This window comes from Kogia breviceps, chromosome X (assembly GCF_026419965.1).
Source record: "Kogia breviceps isolate mKogBre1 chromosome X, mKogBre1 haplotype 1, whole genome shotgun sequence".
In the NCBI taxonomy this organism is placed as follows: Eukaryota; Metazoa; Chordata; class Mammalia; order Artiodactyla; family Physeteridae; genus Kogia; species Kogia breviceps.
The window spans coordinates 128283205-128303241 of record NC_081330.1 but is presented as its reverse complement, the minus strand read 5'-3'; the positions used below and the strand labels follow the sequence as shown (position 1 = coordinate 128303241).

The following is a 20037-nucleotide window of genomic DNA, read 5'->3' as shown; positions in this document are numbered from 1 at the left end:
TTTCCCCTTTCTGTGGCTGGCTGTCCGGCCTGGTCCCTTCCTGGCGTGGCTGTGGAGCCCAGGGAGGAGGGCCTGCCCCCCGGGCCTACCCGGCTCCCTCACAGGCAGTGCTGGGGCCTGGACTTGGCCCCGGGATCTCGGTCTTCACGGGTGGTTGACGTGTGTCTGTGTAGGGCCCAGTCGCACCTGTTTGGGCCTTGGAAGTCCGCATGTTTCAGGCAGCTCCGTTCCCCGCTGCCTGCAGTGGGAGTTCAGCCCTTGACCCGTCTAATAACTGAGCGTGGCCTTACCCCAGTCAGATTCCATTTATGGCCACTGGAATTGGAATCTCATGTAGTTTTCATGTCTCATGAAAGATTATTCCTCTTTTGATTTTTTTTCCTCCCACCAGCCACTTAAAAAATGTAAAAACTATGCTTAGCTCGTGGGCTGTCTAAAACAGGCAGTGGGCCGCGTTGGGCCCGCGGGCCGTAGCTTGCGGTCCTCTGGCCCACACACACGTGGACGGCGTAGATCTGTGTGCTTCTCAGTGCACGTGTTTAGAGCCGTTTCTTTCTCAGAGCAGTCTCTCCTCATTTTCTTGACATGCGTTGGACTAAGTAAGTGTCCTTGTCCGCGGATGATGGATTTGCTCATACCCGTGTTCTGGGTAGAAGCGGTTTCCTTTCAGCGTGATTCTGTGTTTGCTCTGTTCATCCGTAGGTCGGGTGGTGAGTTTCCTCAGTAAGTACTTTTGGTAGCTGAATCTGTGCAAGCCGGGCGCCTGCTGTGGGTGGTGTCAAGGGAAGCGAGGGAGTCGAGGTTCTTGCCCTCCTGGAGGTGACAGGCAGGCCGGGGGGACAGGTATATGGAAAAGCATTTACAGACCAGGCCAGGGCACCAGAGGGCGGCCCCCGGTGATCTCGGAGCTGCCCTGCCCTAGAGGTTTAGACGGCTCTCCCCCTGGGCAGAGCCAGGAGGAAGCTGAGACCTGGAGGTTGGGTGGGAGTTCAGACGGGCCCAGAGGGGGCAAGTCTTGCTTGTCAGGGACCCCTGCACGCTCGCCCACTGGCCCTCTTCTTCCCTCTCCCGTGCGGCTTTCCCTGTTGGTAAGCTGGGTGGGAGGTCTGCAAGAGGTCGTGGCTGGTTGGTTGGTTGTTTGGTTGGTTGGTTTTTTAATTGAGGTGTAGTTGAATACAGTTTCAGGGTGTACAGCACAGTGATTCACAGCTTTTAAGGTTATACTCCACTGACAGTTACAAAATGTTGGCTCTGTTCCCTGTGTTGGACAGTGTCCCTGTAGCTTATTTATTTTATACCTAGTGGTTTGTTCCTCTTTCTCCCCTATCCCTACATTGCCCCTCCCCCCTTCCCTCTTGCCACTGGGAACCACGAGTTGGTTCTGTATATCTATGAGTCTGTTCCTTTTTCGTTATATACGTTCATTTGGTTGTTTAGATTCCACATATAAGTGATAGTGTACAGTGTTTGTCTTTCTCTGACTTACTTCACTTAGTATAACAGCTTCCAGGTCCACCCATGTGGCTGCACACGGCAAGATTTCATTCTTTTTATGGCTGATATTCCACTGCATGTATACCACATCTTTTTCCGTTCATCTGTTGATGACACTTGGGTTGCTTCCATATTTTGGCTACCGTAAATAATGGTGCTGTGAGCATTGGCGAGCATGTATCTTTTCAAAGTAGGGTTTTTAGTTTTTTTGGACATCTACCCAGGAGTGGAACTGCTGGGTCGTATGTGACTTCTAAAGGTTGGGCTTTTGAAGCATGACTGTAGCTGGGAACCACACCACCCAGCACGTCTGAAGATTTCCTCAGATACCGGGGCTGCGTCGGGTCTTGGCTGCAGGACGAGGGCTCTCTAGTTGTGGCGCGTGGCCTCTAGAGCGCTCGGGCTTCGTTGCCCCTTGGCACGTGGGATCTTAGTTCCCCGACCAGGGCTCGAACCCGTGTCCCCTGTATTGGAAGGCGGTTTCTTAACCGCCGACCCACAAGGGAAGACCCTGCCGTGGTTTATTCTTAATGAAAGAGAGGAAGAAGGACCAGAGACACATTTGTTGTACGGGGCCCTTTGAGGAAAAAGACTATTCAGATCTCATCACTGCTTTATTGATTGTAGTGTGACTTAAAAAAAGAAAAGGTTTACCGTAATCCCGTTAGCCTGGATTTAGTCACTGACCCTACATGTGCATTAAAAAAATTTTTTCTGGATATTTTGGTTCATTTTTTTCAGAGGTCAGCAAACTTTTGTGTAAAACGCCAGATGGTCAGAATTTTGGGTTTTTTGGACCATATGGTATCTGGACACTGTGTGGCAGAAAGTGGCCATTGATTATATGGACAGACGTTTCCACTGTCGTGCAGCCAGTCACTGGAACTTCTTTCCCGTCGTGGAAGTAAGCTCTGTATCCATTAAGCAACGGCTGCCCGCTCCCCTCCTCACCCCCCGGCAACCACTGTTCCGCTTTCTGCATCTGTGAATTTGATGACTCCGGTACCTCATAGAAGTGGAGTCACCCAGCGTTCGTCCTTTTGTGACTGGCTTTTTTTCACTGAGCGTGATGTCCTCAAGGTTCATCCATTTTGTAGGGTGTGTTAGAATTTCCTTCCTTTTTACGGCCGAATAATATTCCACTGTTGTTATATACCAGCAAATAAGTTATTGAAAGTAGATTTTCTTTGGTTACTTAAAGTCATTTTTATTGCTTTATTTTATTTTTGGCCGTGTCAGGTCTTCGTTGCTGCGCGCGGGCTTTTCTCTGGTTGCGGCGACCGGGGTCTACTCTTCGTTGCGGTGCATGGGCTTCTCGTTGCGGTGGCTTTTCTTGTTGTGGAGCACATGCCCTAGAGCGCACGGGCTTCAGCAGTTGTGGCGTGTGGGCTCAGTAGTTGCGGTGCGCGGGCTCTAGAGCGCACAGGCTTCAGTAGTTGTGGCGCGCGGGCTTAGTTGCTTGCTCCGCGGCATGTGGGATCTTTGTGGACCAGGGCTCGAACCCATGTCCCCTGCAACGGCAGGCAGATTCTTAACCGCTGCGCCCCCAGGGAAGTTCCACGTTAGCTCAGCACAGTTCCCTAGGCATTGTCCTCATGGAAGGAAGTCTTAGGAACACACAGACTTTCCCATTTGAACAGTGAGGAGTCCTTGAGAGGCCCTGGAGCTCACTTGATTGTGAAGTACATATAGTACGGTGTTGGCCACTTGAATTAGGGAAAATGTCTGTGAAATAGACGCTTAGGAGGGAACACCGAGAATGGTATCCAGAATTCGCCAGGCTCTCTTCATTTGCTCAGCTCGGAGTTGGGGGGGCCCCCTGAGAAGGCGAACCCACTTGCGCAGGTTGGGTTTCCGAGGTGGGGAGGCTCGGCCTGCCGGGGAGGGCTCTCAGGATCCGCACCTGTGGGTGAGAGAGGCAGGAAGAGGCCAGGTTCGGGGGAAGGGGAAGCCACGCTGGGAGGGAGTCATGGGGCCTCGGCGACCCCACTGCAGTCTAGACATCCTTGTAACTGCCCCCCACTGGCCGATTGCTGGGGCCTGACCGTGGCTGAAGGCCACTGCTGCCCTTTGGGGGGACCTTAGCACAGTCTAGCTCCTGTTGCCCCGATTAAGTCTGTTGTTGACCATTCCCCGGAAACCGGCATCGAAAAACTACTGAGGCGGGAAGTTCTCGGATTGTTTCATTTGTTTTTTGTTTCTCTTGGAAAGCTGTTTAAAAATCAGGGTATGACTTGTTAAAATTTAATCACAAAGGAAGTGCCTGAAGTGAGATTTTGATAAGGTTCTGTGTCAGGGGAAAGTATTTACTTGTGGCCCATTTTTTATAATTTTTTAAAAAATTTATTTATTCACGGCCGTGTTGGGTCTTCGTTTCTGTGCGAGGGCCTTCTCTAGTTGCAGCGAGCTGGGGCCACTCTTCATCGCGGCGCACGGGCCTCTCACTATCGCGGCCTCTCTTGTTGCGGAGCACAGGCTCCAGACGCGCGGGCTCAGTAGTTGTGGCTCACGGGCCCAGCTGCTCTGCGGCGTGTGGGATCCTCCCGGACTGGGGCCCGAATCCGTGTCCCCTGCATCGGCAGGTGGACTCTCAGCCACTGCACCACCAGGGAAGCCCTGTGGCCCATTTTTGAAAATCGAGTTTTATTGGGACATGGCCACGCGCATTGTTTTCTCCAAGACTTTCTTCCCTGGGGGCAGAGTGGGTAGTAGCTGCAGATACTGTCCTGATCACAGAGTTGAAAACATGTATTATCTGATCCTTTGTAGGAGATATTTGCCACCCCTGCTCTGTGCAGTGGCCACAGCTTTCTGGGATCCAGAAGTCAAAGGCAGCCCTCCCCCCACCCCCCTCCCAGTTTTAGTGAGATGTAATTGACATACAGCACTGTATAAGTGTAAGGTGTACAGCACCATGATTTGACTTATGTATATCGTGAAATGCTGACCACAGTAAGTTTAGCAAACATCCATCATCTCTGATAGATACAAAATAACAGAAGAAGGGAAAAATGTTTTTTCCTGGTGGTGAGAGCTCTTAGGAGTTGCTCTCTTAACATTCATGTGTAACCTACAGCAGTGTTGATTATATTCACCATGTACATTCCGTTCCATTCACTGGACGTTACATTCCTCGTACTTACTTACCTTTAAAACTGGGAGTTTGTACCTTTTCGCTGCCCTCGTCCACTGCCCCCGCCTCCCAGCCCCCTCCTCTGGTAGGCACACATCTGATCTCTTTTTCTGTGACTCTGTCTGTTTGATCGTTTTTGAAGTTTAATAGACCTACAACGCTGTGTCATTTGCAGGTGCACAGCATACTGGTTCACTGTGTCTGTACATTTCAAAATGATCACCGCGGTAAGTCTGGCTACCGTCTGTCGCCGTACGAAGATACGACATTATTCTTGACTCTCCCCCACGCTGTCCGTCTCATCCCCGCGGCCCACGTATTTTGTAATGGAAGTCTGTCCCTCTTCGTTTCACTCCTCCCTCACCCGTCTCGGCAAGGCTGACAGCGCGCTCAGCGTTGGCCCGCGGTACAGAATTGCAGGCTGGCTGAAGGCCGGCCCCCCCGGGGTGCCATGAGCTCAGAATCCGTGCAGGTGCGGGGGCTGCGGTTCTGCGCGGCTGCCCCACGACGCAGCCGGCGTCTCGCTGGCTTCCGGGGCTCAGACACGCCCCCCTTGGTCGTGGGCGCTGCATTTCCTCGGCTGTTGACCGGGAGGAGCACGAAGGGCTTCAGAGGCTCTGGGTGAAAACTGGTAGGAAACCTCCGTTCCAGATGCTTTTCCTCTCCAAACGTGGATGAACGGGTTCGTGTCTAGAAACACGCCAAATGGAGGCATAAACGCAACCCAGGACAGAGTAGAAAACCTCGTAAATGTGAGGGAAAGCGTTTATGAATTCCCCGGCTTAAAAGGGTAATTTTGAAAAACGAAAAGGAGAAGGATCCTGTTTATCGTTGACTTTCAAATGAACATATGTTGATAAGAAGCCAGGTGTTATTTTAATGGTATGAGGTGGTCTTTTCTCTCATCTTGGCTGCTCTTCTTTTGTTAAACAAGTAGCTTCTGGGTCTGCTTGACCTTGTGGGGGTCACAAAGTCCAGAAAATTTTTTTTTTTTTTTTTAGCGGTACGCGGGCCTCTCACGTGTCGTGGCCTCTCCCGTTGCGGAGCACAGGCTCCGGACGCGCAGACTCAGCGGCCACGGCTCACGGGCTTAGTTGCTCCGCGGCATGTGGGATCTTCCCGGACCGGGGCACGAACCCGCGTCCCCTGCATCGGCAGGCGGACCCTCGACCACTGCGCCACCAGGGAAGCCCCCAGAAAACTTTTTTATTAATGTTTTTTTTCTCTACTCAAGTTTTCCTGCTTCTTAATAAATTGGCAGAAATTAAGAGTTTCCTTAAATTTTGCCAGCAGGATTTAGAAGCAGTGAAAGCATATTCAGTCTTTACATTTGAAATTGTTGTCTGGGTAAATTATAGTTTAAAATTCAATTTATAGTAAATATTACACTTTAATGAACAGACCCCATCACATATTTTTATGTTCTTAAATTATCCATGGCTTTGAAGCGGTAAATCAGTGCTCTTTTTTTTTTTTTTCAATGTACTGCATGTTTCCTTTTTTCCCTGCTACCCCTTCAAAAGTATTTACATTTTTCTTTCAGAATAAAGTGAGAAAATCCTGCTGGTCTCTCAATTTTAAGGAATAGTACTTGTCTTTCCGTCACAAATATGCGTGTTTCTGGTTTGACTTCAACCCATGAAATCTTAACATGTAACAGGAGGAAGATATTTCTGGATTTGTTCCAAAATACATACTGTTTTTTCAATGGCACATTTTACCCTTTCACCTTAATTCATACCTTCTCATCGTATTTTTAGATGTATTCAATTAGAAACAGCTCCCCCTCTCAAACAGTGGAATGTTTCACATTAAAGATTAAACACAGTCTCCGTCAGAGCATTTGCTCTGGGCTGTTTGTAAAGCGATCCCACAGGCGATCAGCAGGTAGCCCTGGAGCGGGGACGGGTGTGTTGGTGTGGGAACTTGGCCGGCTGGGATGGTAAACCGGATGAGGACCGGGAGAGGAGGGCAGAGGCCTCACTCACCTGCTCCCCCCCGCCCCGCACCGGCTCTGCGGGGCTCAGAGCAGTGCCACCGGCTGTCCCCAGACATCTCCCCTGGGCTGTCCCATAGGATCAGCGCGCCTAAAAGATGATTTACCTCTGTTTCCTCCTCTCCCAGTCCCTGCCAGGACTGCCCCGGCTCTGGCCACTGTTCTTAATTTGGGAGTAATAATAGTGTGGATTTAACAAGGGCCTCGTGAGATTCAAGGTAAAAGCCTTTGGGCCCAGCGGGCTTCCTCATCTTCATGCTCCACCCGTGTGGCCACCTGTGCCCCAGCCCCCAGGGATCCTGGCCACCGAGCATCTTCCCTTCCCCACGGCAGAGGACGCTGCTTCTACGTCAGTCGCACCGCTCAACCGGGCTGCCTTTGGAATCTCCTGGGAGCTTTACAGATTTTTCTGGTGCCCAGTTCCTGCCTCATAGAGACAGGTTTAATTGGCCTGGGTGCGGGGCCCAGTTTTAAAAACGATAGCGTGTATTGTGTGCTTGGGATGTATGAGGAGTTCTGTTGGGGACTGCGTTTTCACTGTCTCAGGAAATCCTACTGATGGCCTTCATGTCGTATTATCCCATTATACAGGTGAGCAAAGAGAGGCGCAGAGAAAACAGAAGAATTCCACCCAAACACAAGAGGGCCCGGGGCAAGACAAACCCTGAAACCTCTTCCCTTCTGCTTTTTCTGTGCATATCTCAGAGCGAGAGCAGGGCCTGGCTCAGAGCATGGCATAGTGTGTATATTAATCAGTCTGTGCTGCGTAACAAAGTGCGGCGTTTATGTCTCCCGGCCCTGGAGGGTGGAATGTGAGATCCAGGTGTGGGCAGGGCTGGTTCCTCCCAAGGCCTCTCTCCTGGGCGCGTAGACGGCCGGCCGTCTCCTCCCTGTGTCCTCACGCGGTCGTCCCTCTGTGTGTGTCTGCATCCTCATCTCCTCTTCTTAAAAGGACAGCAGTCCTCTTGGAGTAGGACCCACCCTAGTGACCTCATTTAACTTAATCATCCCTTTAAAGACCTGTCTTCAAATACAGCCAGATTCTGAGGTCCTGCGCGGTTGGGGCTTTAGCATCTGAGCTTTGGGGAGACACAGTTCAGCTCTAACAGCGTGACCACTTGACACAGGTGTGTCGGATACGGGAGAGCGTGTTTCCTTTCTGCGTCCTTTGGGATGGTTTTGTCTACCTTCTTATTTCGTAACCCTGCATTCCCTTCCCCCTCCCCTCTGGCTTTTCGGAAAAACCTTATGGTCCTTAACGGTGTCTAAACGAAATTTTGTGAATGTCAGTGCTACACTTCAGACAAATGGTCTGATGTTAGGGAGATAAAATTGGGAAGACAGTTTTGCGAAGCTTTGGTTTCCTTCTCAGTGAAAATCTTCAATGAAAAGACATACCTCCCTTTTTCCCGGTGTTGAGAAAATGCGGTTTTCAAGTTCTAAGCGCAGAGAAAATCGTCAGGTTGCTCTGGACTCCTCTGTGGACATTGCTGGTGCGTGTTTGGTGGCGCCGAGGCCAGCGCAGTTTCCAGGGCAAAAAGGGACACAGCCTCGAGCACGGTAGACCCAAAGTAAGCACAGAGCGATGCTTTGTGGGATGTTTGAAAACATGAGGGTCAGGGATGCTAAGTTACCAGGCCAGAAGGGTCAACTTGCCGGAAGTTCCGACCTGCTCACTGGCTCTGCTTCTGGCTGTCGTACTTGGTGCCCCTTGGAGAGGAGGGGAGCGCCCAGCGGACCTTCTCTGGCTGTGGCTGAGTTCAGCCCAGACCCGTGCTTTGTACATTACTGGTTTAGAAGTCAGTAGACCCATCATTAATGGGTATCATTAATACTGAATGCTTAGTATTAATGAACAGCGTGCTTTATATTGTTTTTGTTTGGCTACAAATAGATCGACTAGTCTCTGTAGAGTTCTGTATCCAGGCGTACCTCTGTATGTTCCTACTGTGAGAAGACTATTTAGAGTGAGCTATTTTCATGCAATTATGGGTGTGGGAGGATTACAGTGATGTACATTTAACAGACCAGCAGTAGAGTATCGGGGACAAAGATTGGGGAAATTGAGGTGGGGGGCGTGAATGTTTAAGGTCATATGATTTCTTCCCTAAACGTCTGTGAATAATTCACTCTTTACACTAGAATGGCTTGAAATTGATCAGCCTGAATTAGCCAGCGAGCGCCTTGGCGCCCATATTATACCGGTCAGATACCCAGTTGTGCCATGATTTTTAATGAACTCCGACAGCTTGAAGCGCACAGCAGCAGGCATTCTTATCCCATGATGAGTTCAGTCCATGCCCTCTATGTCTTAAAGCACCTTACAAGCGGGTATTATGATAGTTATTAAGTGGCTGTTACATAAAAGCTATCAGATTTTAAGTGTATTGGACGATTCTTGTTTGACCAGGCCTTGGAATTGAGCACTTCCATCCCGTGGTGGTGGTGGTGTCGTACTGCCAATACCCTGGAAACTTAAATAAGTTCCGTTTGGTACACACAGGTAATAATTGCGAAATAATTTCCACGGAACCCGCGTATAAACGTTGACCCAGCAGCCTCTTGAGCGTAGCTGTAAAATCAAAGCACAGCTCATTCTAAAAAGGCGAGGGCACGTCTTCTAAATGGGGCGCTTCCCGACCACTGTGGTGCGTTTAACCTCAGCGGGGAGGGAGTGGAGCTGCAGACCGAGAAATGACGTGGAGGTCACAGCCTGCTAATTGAATTTTCACGATAAAGACACTTTCCGGCTATTGGACTGAGGCAATGACTTTAATTTCTCTTCTCCTTGCAGGATGAGAGCCATCTCTGTTTAACAGAAACTGAAGTGCAGGATCTGTTCACAAACGTCTTTCTCTTATTTTGATTATTCCTGGAGTGGTTTTGAGGCTCTGCGTTGCTGCCGTTTCTTTTTCAGTCTTGGAGTAATTACTCAAAGGTCAGTCCTGATTCCTTCCAGAGTTACCAGAGGCTTTTGCTGTAATGATCTGGAGCGCGATTCTGTGTGGCCGGTATTTACTGAGCCGCTCCCTTTGAGCGTAGCACGGCATGGTGGCCAGGTGGGCGTCTCGGGGGTCTAGGTCCTTACCGTTGAGACCTGTACTGTCGTACGTGATCTGTGTATGCTGGTGACAGAAATGTCCTCGCATTCTTGTTCGGCTGTGTTGAAGAGTTTGCCGTTAGAGGTAGTTTTGCTTCCTGTTGTACCTCACTCCGGCCCTGTGTTGGCCTATAGTAGGTGCTTAGTAAGTACCTGTGGGGTGAGTGGGAGAAGGACCTTGACCTGCCTGCAGTCTGCACTGTGTCCTGAAAGGCTTGGGCTGTGTTGAGGGGCATTAACCCCTGATCCTTGTTAATTGATGCTGGTCTTTTTTTTTTTTTTTTTTGTGGTACGCGGGCCTCTCACTGCTGTGGCCTCTCCCGCTGCGGAGCACAGGCTCCGGACGCACAGGTCCAGCGGCCACGGCTCACGGGCCCAGCCGCTCCGCGGCACGTGGGATCCTCCCGGACCGGGGCACGAACCCGCGTCCCGAACCCGCATCCCCCGCATCGGCAGGCAGACTCCCAACCACTGTGCCACCAGGGAGGCCCTGATTCTGGTCTTGACATTGACGACTGCCCAGACACCTGAGAGCTTTGAATCTGCCCAGGGGTGATTTGTCTTAGTCCCTTCCTGCTGCGATAACAAAATACGTACCGTAAGCTGGCTGGCTTATAAACCGCAGACATGTATTTCTCACGGTTCTGGAGGCTGGCAGTCCCGCATCATGGTGCAGGCAAATCTGGTGGCTGGTGAGAACCTGCGTCCTGGTTCATAGATGGTCACGTCCGTGCTGTGTCCCCACAGGGGACACAGAGAGAGGGGGCTCTCTGGGGGCTCCTGTATAAGGGCACTACTGCTGTTCTTGGGGGCTCCGCTCTCACGACCTAATCGCCTCCCAAAGGCCCCGCCTCCGAATGTTGTCGCAGTGGGGAGTAGGTTTCCACCTCTGAGTTTTGGGGGGGGGGCACAAGCGTTCAGTCTGTAGCGGCGATCATATAAAAAGAGATGGTTTGGGTGGTGGCCTATCAGGTCTGCCCTCTCCTGAGAGGCACTCCCAGGAGACAGAGGAATGGAACCAGTTCTCTGATTCACAGGTCAGACAGGGAATTGTGCAGCCCTGCTGTGGCGCTGCTTCGTGGTAATCCAGGTGAGAAGAACTCAAATTCAGCTTCTGATGACACCCCCCCCACCAGTGGAGATGAGAGGTCGCATTCTTTCTTTGTGTGTGCAGGTGCATTTTATTTTAATCATTTTAATTGAGGTGTATATAGTTGAGTTACAATACTGTATAGCGTGAGAGTTGTCATTCTTTAAGAAAACCCTCGTTGGGGGCTTCCCTGGTGGCGCCGTGGTTGCGAGTCTGCCTGCCGATGCAGTGGACGCGGGTTCGTGCCCCGGTCCGGGAAGATCCCACATGCCGCGGAGCGGCTGGGCCCGTGAGCCGTGGCCGCTGCGCCTGCGCGTCCGGAGCCTGTGCTCCGCAACGGGAGAGGCCGCGACAGTGAGAGGCCCCCGTACCGCAAAAAAACAAAAGAAACCACCTTCGTTGAGCAACTGTAGCGTATCAGGAATAACTTGTTCTCGGTGTCGTGGGGAGATAGCATGATAGGTTAGGGAAGCTTGGGTCAGTGGCAGCACAGGAAGGTCCGTGTAACTGGAGACAGTGATCGTGGTAAACGTGGTGGCCTTTGCTCGGGGCTCTGCACGTGTGATGGATCTGGGCAAGGATCACTAGACAGTGTGGACGCAGCTTGGGGGCAGGACAAGGAGGGTGGCGCGGAGTGGGCCCTTTCAGAGGGTGGGTTGGGGTCTTGAAGGCCCACCCTTTCTACTCTGTGGAAAGGGGAGGCCGCCAAGCGTTGTCTTTTTGGACAGAGAAGGGACACATCCAAAACTGTACCTAAGAAAACATGATCTGAGAGTAGCATGTAGATCGAGCTGGTGCCCTGTGTCCCGTGGGCCAGATCCCCGTACACCTCCACCCTGCCCCCAAGCCAAGAACGCTTTTTCCATTTTAAAGAGTCGTGAGAGAAGAGCAAAGAGCAATATACAACACAGAGGGGCCTGTGATCTGCAAAGCCAGCGAAGTTTATTACCCGGCCCGTCTCGGAAGTAGTTTACCTACCTAGCCCTGTTGTATTGGAAAGGAGGAGAGGCAACCTGGCTTTCCCTGTACTAAGAGGAACTTGAGCTTGTCCGTAGACTAAGGGTAGCGGGTCCTTTGGAATTATGGATACGGAGAGATAAGAGATGAGGATGGAGAGGGGCCCAGAACAGGCAGGAGAGGACGGCATCATGAAGTGTTGGTGGGATTAACTTTGGGAAGGTAAAGGCGAATTTTTCCTCTGAGACAGTGGGAGGGAAAATGCGCTCTTGGGTGGGGAGGAGAGAAGTGGAGACTCTGTAGAAGTCTAGGTGCAGCGTGATCTGCACTGGGTTAGGGAGCTGGCCCTTGAGCAACGTGGAGCATTCTGGAATGTGTGCTGGGAAGGAAGTCCGGAGGCAGTTAGCATTTGGCTTATATGGGTGAAATGTCACATGTCGCGTTACATTGTGATTTCTCTTTAAACTGGGTGCTCCTCCGCCATCCTAGGAAGTGTTAGCTGCCAAGAATGTCTTGATAATTTTTATTTATCAGCACTCGGACCAAGTGCCTGGCACCAAGATGGATGGTGTCCAGCAGTGCTTGCTGAATGAATGAATGAATGCACACTGGATAGCACAGCGGGCTGGTTCAGTATCGGAATGTACCTTTTCGGGGGCTCAGCAGCCAGCAACCAGTGTTTCCCACTAACTTTCTGCAGGGGCGGAAACCTTCAATAATCTGGGCTGGCACTGCGGTAGCCGTTCAGGTGAGGCCGGTGAGCACCTGAGATGGGGCTCGTGGGACAGAAGAATTGAATTTTAAATTTCGCTTACCTTTTTTATTGTGGCAAAATAAATATAGCAGAATTTACCGTTTTAACCATTTTAAAATGTAGACTTCTGTGGCTTTACCTACGTTCGCATGGTTGTACAGCCGTCGCCGTCGCCGTCATCCGTCTGCGGAACTGTTTCAGCTGCCCGAATGCAAACTCTCTCCCCATTAAACAGACAGTAATGCCCCTTCCTCCCCTCCCCCAGCCCCTGATAGCCTCTATTCTGCTTTCTGTCTCCATGGATTTAACTACTCTGGGTGACTCATAAGAGTGGAATCATACAGTGTGCATCCTTCTGTGATGGGCTTATTTCACTTGGCGTCATGTCCTGGAGGCTCATTCCGTGTTGGAGCATTTGTCAGACTTCCCTTTTAAAGCCTGAATCAGGGGCTTCCCTGGGGCGCAGTGGTTAAGAATCCGCCTGCCAATGCAGGGGACACGGGTTCGAGTCCCCCTTCGGGAAGATCCCACACGCCGCGGAGCAATGCTCCACAACAGGAGAAGCCACCGCAACGAGAAGCCCCCACACCGCAACAAAGAGTAGCCCCCGCTCGCCACAGCCAGAGAACGCCCGCGCGCAACAACGAAGACCCAGCGCAGCCAAGGAAGGAGAGAGAGAGAGAGAGAGAGAGAGAGAAAGCCTGAATCATATTCCATTGTGGGTATAAGTCACATTTTTCCTGTCCATTCATCTGTTGATAGACACTTGGGTTATCTCTGCCTTTTGACTACTGTGAATAATGCTGCTGTGAACTTAAATTCAAGTTACACTTAAAGTTAAGTTTGCAGAGACCCATGGGGGCTCTTGTGGGAGAGGTGGGTGGCACGGTAGAACCTGCAGCGTGGAGGCCTTTGGAAGGGACGTGATTCCCTGTGACCACGAGCAGCCTCGATATGTGCCCGTCTGAGGTGGTGGGAGTGCGTCTGTGCAGCTGAGGTCAGGCCATTGACAGTGAGGGCCATGGAGGGGACGGGACACGGACTCGAGGAGTTTCAGTGTTAACCACTGGGGCATCTGTGCTGTTTGAAGTCTGAGGGTTCTGTTAACTAGTTAAACATAGTGATTTATGGAGGTGGCTTTATTTTGTCTGAATTTTGTTCTGTTTTGTTTTTCCTCCCTCAAGGGTCCTGTCTTCATGACGGTCATGCTGCTCTTGTCGTTTTAATAATTTCTGCCCAGTTTATGTGACTTTTCTTACAGTGAAGGGTTGGTGGGAGGGTCCAGCTCTGTCTCACGTATCAGTTTCCTCCGTGGCCTTTGCTCTTATATTTTTTGTGTCACGTGTCCAGACCTCAGAGCATGTTTGTTATCTACCAGTGAACCTTTGGCGGGTGAAGGTGGCCAGCGGAGAGGTTGCATGCTCGGATGCCGAGGGCTGGGAGCCGCTTTGGGAGGAGCGGGCCCGGGGCTGCTGCCGTCAGCACGAGCTGGGGCGGAGCTAGGGCGGAGGACAGGCGGGCACGTGGAGGGCGTGGTGGTCCCCGGCCTGCCGAAGCTCAGGGAACGTGGTACTGGGACAGGAGGGCCGAGGAGGGCAGGTTAGAGTTCAGGTTGAAGGAGACAGGCAAGAAGGAATCGGGGTGTCGACTTTCTTACCCTTCACGGGCCTTTGAGTGGCTGCAGCGAGGGGAAGGAGAGATTGTGTTTGGGGATGAAGAGGAATGTTTGGGCCCATGTGAACTTGTTGAAAGGCACAGAGCCCTTCCTGTGACCATCACGATACTGTGGTCCCACGAAGGTCGAAGGTCGTCGGTATCCTGGAAATCGCGTGGTCTGGGGGTGACTGGGATCAGGGCGGAGTGCGGCTCCGCCGTTGAATAGGTGTGGAGCCTTTGCCAAGGTGACCTCTCTGTACCTGGGTCTCTGAATCAGGAGAATGGAGTTGACGCTCTTTACTTCATAAGGCAGTTGAATGAACTCAGTGAGATGAGGTGGACACAGGTGAAAGTCTTGGCACATGGGCACTTGGGAAAGGCTGGCTTCTGTTACAAACGAGGGCAATTTCGTGATGGTGCCTACTCCCTCTTTCTCCTAACTTTGCGTTTTCTTTAAAACTTGGCTCCTGTATCACCTTCTCCAGGAGGCCTTTGTCTCCCACCCAGATGGCCTGTTTTGGTCTGTGTTTTATAATACGCCGGGGGCAGTTTGTTATAAGCACTTCCGTGTTGTTTTATGATCGTCTATAGATACGTGTCTCTCCACGCCAAACTGTTCTTGTGTCACAGCCAGGGCTGCGTCACATTCATCGTGCAGTCCTGTACCTCCCACGGAGCCTGGCACCTGCGTGTGCTCGGGCAAACAGGTGAGGACCAGGCAGTTGAATCTTCTCATCCACCCGTGTTAGCAATTCACGGGAAGGGCATGTCCCATCAGTTGCAGATAATCCATGTAGACAGTAGGCTGAGTTAGAACTAGACTGACCCAGTGGGCTCGGAAAGGTGCCAGGGGATAGATTTGGTTCTGGGTGGAGTCTTAGAAGACATCCATAGCTGGCAGTAGAGCAGAACATCCAGAGTTTGTAGATACAACAAGTGCTAGGTGTAGCTCAGGGAGAATTTGGCACAAGAAGTGAAGTTCTGGACCCTGTGGACAGAGATCATAGTAGCTTATCAATATCATCACTATTTCATCGTCAGAGCTCACACGCATTGAGCACTTACTAGGTGCCAGGCAGGATTCCGGTTCTAGAGGGTCTAGTGTACTAGGTGGGTTACCAGGACAAAGGATGAGGCATGGAGTGCAAGTTACAAAGAAACCACACCCTGGGTGGCTACTGAGTCAAAGGACCAAGGCATGCTAGAGCCTGATCATCATAATCAGAGGACATGGTCAGAACCAGACAGTCAGCCCGGGCTTCCCAATGCCCTAATTAACAGCTGTTGAAATTACTTTTGTTGTTGTTGTTGTTGTTGTTTGCGGTACGCGGGCCTCTCACTGTTGTGGCCTCTCCCGTTGCGGAGCACAGGCTCCGGACGCGCAGACCCGGCGGCCATGGCTCACGGGCCCGGCCGCTCCGCGACATGTGGGATCTTCTTGGACCGGGGCACGAACCCGCGTCCCCTGCATCGGCAGGCGGACTCTCAACCATTGCGCCACCAGGGAAGCCTGAAATTTGTTTTTTGTACTGGAGAGATCAAGTCATTTGGCAGGTGAAGCCAGAGAGAAACTGTGAACCAGAAAGGCCCAGCACAGGCACTGGCTCCTTCACAGACAACTGTGAAATTGTCTTGCTGTGTTTTCCTCCTTATAAAGTTAATCTTCCTTCACGAGGGTTAAATTTAAATACTTTGGGCTCATTAGTAGAAGGCTGGAGCAGCTGAGAGAAGTAATACCCAAGGAAATGATCTTCCCTTCCAATATGTGCTAATTTAGAAATAGCAAAATGTTTTATATTAACAGGTGAGAAAGGACAGTTAATTACAATCAAATCCAAATTCAGTGGGTTAGGCAGGATTTCTTTTCTCCATAATTTTTATTATGGATAAAAGTGAGAGAGAAGATGCTTATGCATTCACGAATGCTTGGGGTGTTCTTTGGAAAACCCTCCAATTTAGTGACAAGCCCCAGGGACTGTTACTGTTAGTTGGTCTAACTTATTGTATATGTGTCCCTCTCTCATTGTCATGTTCAGGATGTAAAAATGCTTTTTCTATCAGTCTGATCAAGTATGAATGCAGCATTAATTTCCTCCCAGTTTCTAACTTTGTTTTTCCTTTCTAATAGGTAATAATGGCAGAATGTACCTTTTTTTTTGGAATTTTATCTTATTTTTTTATACAGCAGGTTCTTATTAGTTATCTATTTTATACATATTCATGTATACATGTCAGTCCCAATCTCCCAATGCCTCCCACCCCCCCCGACCACCACCACTTTCCCCGCTTGGTGTCCATACGTTTGTTCTCTACATCTGTGTCTCAGTTTCTGCCCTGCAAACCGGTTCATCTGTACCATTTTTCTAGATTCCACATATATACATTAATGTACGATATTTGTCGTTCTCTTTCTGATTTACTGTGATTTACTTCACTCTGTATATCAGTCTCTAGGTCCATCCACGTCTCTACAAATGACCCAGTTTCGTTCCTTTTTTATGCCTGAGTAATATTCCATCGTGTATGTGTACCACGTCTTCTTTATCCATTCATCTGTTGATGGGCATTTAGGTTGCTTCCATGACCTGGCTATTGTAAATAGTGCTGCAGTGAACACTGGGGTGCATGTGTCTTTTTGAATTGTGGTTTTCTCTGGGTATATGCCCAGTAGTGAGATTGCTGGGTTGTGTGGTAGTTTTGGTTCTAGTTTTAGTTGTTTTTTTTTTTTTTTGTGGTACGCGGGTCTCTCACTGTCGTGGCCTCTCCCACCACGGAGCACAGGCTCCGGACGCGCAGGCTCAGTGGCCACGGCTCACGGGCCTGGCTGCTCCGCGGCATGTGGGATCCTCCCGGACGGGGACACAAACCCACGTCCCCTGCATCGGCAGGCGGACGCTCGACCACTGTGCCACCAGGGAAGCCCTAGTTTTAGTTTTTTAAGGAACCTCCCTAACTGTTCTGCATAGTGGCTGCATCAGTTGACATTCCCACCAGCAGTGCAAGAGGGTTCCCTTTTCTCCACACCCCCTCCAGCATTTGTTAAGAATGTACTGTTTGTATGAGGTAAGTAACGAACAGTTAAAGAGAGAATTTCACTCACCAGGATGAAGAAGGGTGCTGGGCAATCAAGCAATATAAACAAAACGAAGCAAAAAAGGGAAGATGTTTTTGGTGGATTTTAACTTTAATTAGCTGTACTAATTCAATATTGTAGAAACAAATGATCACAAGGCTAGCTCACTCATTATGGTGCAACTCATTCATTCATGAAGTTTTTTATTCATTAAATGCTAAGCACCTAACGTGGGAAGGTCGGTGTGTCGAGCTTGAGCTACTAAGGCTAGATTTGGCAACTCACTTCTGCTTCTCTGAGACAAAGAGGTTTCCGTCTTGCTCCTCGGAGCGCTGGGTGGTTAGAGTGAACTTGGCCCACGGGTGGAGGTGAGCCTCAGAGAGAATACTGTCAGAGGGAGTTGCCTTACAAGGAAGGGGGAAGAAGAGATCCAAGAGGAGATTAAGCATTTCTCATGGGTGAGAGTTTATTCTGTAGGTTTGGCCCTGCTTTTCGTTTTGTATGCATTTATTATAGTACGTGCTGTTTATTTACTTAAATATTTAAAAATTCAAAGAGTACTGAAGGGTATGAGAAGTAAAAGCCTCTTTCTCCCTCATAATCTCACTTCCCAGAGTAAGCACTGTTGACGGTTTCTTGTGTATTTTTCCTCACGTTTTGCATGCAGTTATAAGCATGTGTGGTGTGTGTAGTTTATTTACAGCTCGATTTTAAACAAAAACAAACCTATTCACGGAGTACACACACGCAAGCACATATATCGTGGGCATGCTGGTAGACCGGGAGACATGTATCCCTTTGTAGATCCAGTGACTATCCTGTAGGGTTCTTGGTTTTAAACTAGAGAAACAGCCCCTGCCTGACTTAAGCTGGACCCTTGGGCATTTAAGAGTGGCAGTGAGGCCCGGCCTTGGGGCAGCAGGGATCGAGGACAGTCTGCAGAAGCAGGAATGAGATTTCATCACGCCAGCGTAACCAAGACCGTACAAGAAACTGCAGCTGCATCTCTGTTCTGTGTCAGTACCTCAGAATTCAGCGTGTGTGTGCGTGTGTGCGTGTGTACGCGCGTGCGTGCACACGTGCATGTTTAATTGGCTGACCGGGAAGCATGTGTCCATCTCTAGGCTAGACCAGGGGCTCAGTAGAGCCAGCCCGGCGGTCTTCCCATGAGGACTTGCCCTCGCCAGGTTTTGAGGGGAGCAAGCACTTAGACAATTTTTCAAAGTTGGCAGGTACTGCAGGTAGCACGTTCTGGGAAAATAATAACATTTATGAGTGAATTCATGGCCTGACATGCCTCTCTATTTTTTTCCTTAAGTTGTGTATTCTTAGATCACCTCTCTTTATGGCAGTGGCTTTACAGTATCATTTTCCATAGAGGAAATACACCATCCAGGGTGTCCTGTAGCCTGGTGACCAGCTGCTGCTGCCGTTACGGTGATTCACGGCCCATTAGTCGTAATGGGATGTGAACTTTTTTGGCTTCTTAAACTTTGGAAAGTCTCTAGTAACTTTTTTTTTTTTTTTTTTTTTTTTTTTTTTGCGGTATGCGGGCCTCTCACTGTTGTGGCCTCTCCCGTTGCGGAGCACAGGCTCCGGACGCACAGGCTCAGCGGCCATGGCTCACGGGCTTAGTTGCTCCGCGGCATGTGGGATCTTCCCGGACCAGGGCACGAACCCGTGTCTCCTGCATCGGCAGGCGGACTCTCAACCACTGCGCCACCAGGGAAGCCCTCTAGTAACTTTTTGAGATAAATGGTAGAAACTGAGGAATGGTTTGATAAGTGATACGATTCTGTGGAAGCGTCTTCCGTAGGCTGGCTCCTGGCTTTGCTAGTTTCCAGTTGTGTGTCTCCTCTGCCCTCGTGCAGTTTATACCACGATAGTCTATCTGGCACTCCCCACTGTGGCCTGACGTTGGATAATTTGTCGTAAAATAAAGTATTTCTGGAGGCTGTGCTTAATTCCAGCACAGCCAGCAGTGACACAGCCGTACAGGGGGACGTTTGCGAATCTCACAGCTCTACCCTGCTGAGCCAGGGCGGGTGCGTCGAGATAGCTCTGCTTGCCCTCGTCCTGTCTTGCTCGGGAGACAGTGTGCAAGGAGCAGAGGACTTAACTCATCACTGCTGGTAATACGTCTGCTTCTGCAAATTTTCATAGTCATGTGAGCTTGTGAACCCTTTGCTTCGACTGCTCCTAAAACCGTGGGAGAGACCAGAGTGCGAGGCGGCTGGATCTTCCTTCGAGCCGCGGTCACTCCTCCTGTGTTCCCAGCCCTGTGGTGAGACAGGAAAGGAAAGGAAAGGACACGCCCCGTAAAGAAACTGCAGAACAGGTAGGAAGTGGGCTATAGGGCGGGGGCAGTTAAAACCTGATACACGTCCACGTGTTGGGCTGGGATTCCGCGCGACTCTGTGTTCGGTGTGTATGGGAGCCCCAGACCGCAGGGCACTGGGCTGTCCTGGGAGGCCGTCCGTGGGCCCGTGCAGTGACCGCTCAGCTGTCCAGTCCCTGGGCGCTCGTAGGGCGAGCGCAGCGTGAGCCCCCGGCCTGTCCCCCCCCGTCAGCGCTCGCCACAGCGGGCACTTGCCATGCTTTGGGGTTTTCAGCACGTGTCTGTGCACCCCCGTGAGACAGGTAGGCCGGGCCTTGTTACCCCGTTTGAGGAACAAGGAAAGTTCAGCTCACGGGTCTGGAAGTCACGGTGACTGGGGACAAGCATCTGTGCCTTGGCATTCCGGTTCAATGTCCCTGCCGCCCCTGTGCCTCCCTGGACTTGAT

At 50.6% G+C, this 20037-nt stretch overlaps 1 protein-coding gene across 7 annotated transcripts in view; it reads left to right on the top strand.

The window, feature by feature from the left end:
• Window positions 1-20037, top strand: part of TBL1X (transducin beta like 1 X-linked) — a 226338-nt gene that overhangs the window by 41466 nt on the left and 164835 nt on the right. Inside the window, exon 2 of one of the 7 annotated variants that reach the window (XM_067022993.1) lies at window positions 9418-9561. The exons of the other annotated variants lie outside the window; for them this stretch is intronic. The gene's annotated coding sequence lies outside the window, so the exon portion shown is untranslated. The remainder of the gene's footprint in view (window positions 1-9417; window positions 9562-20037) is intronic. 7 annotated transcript variants of the gene reach the window in all.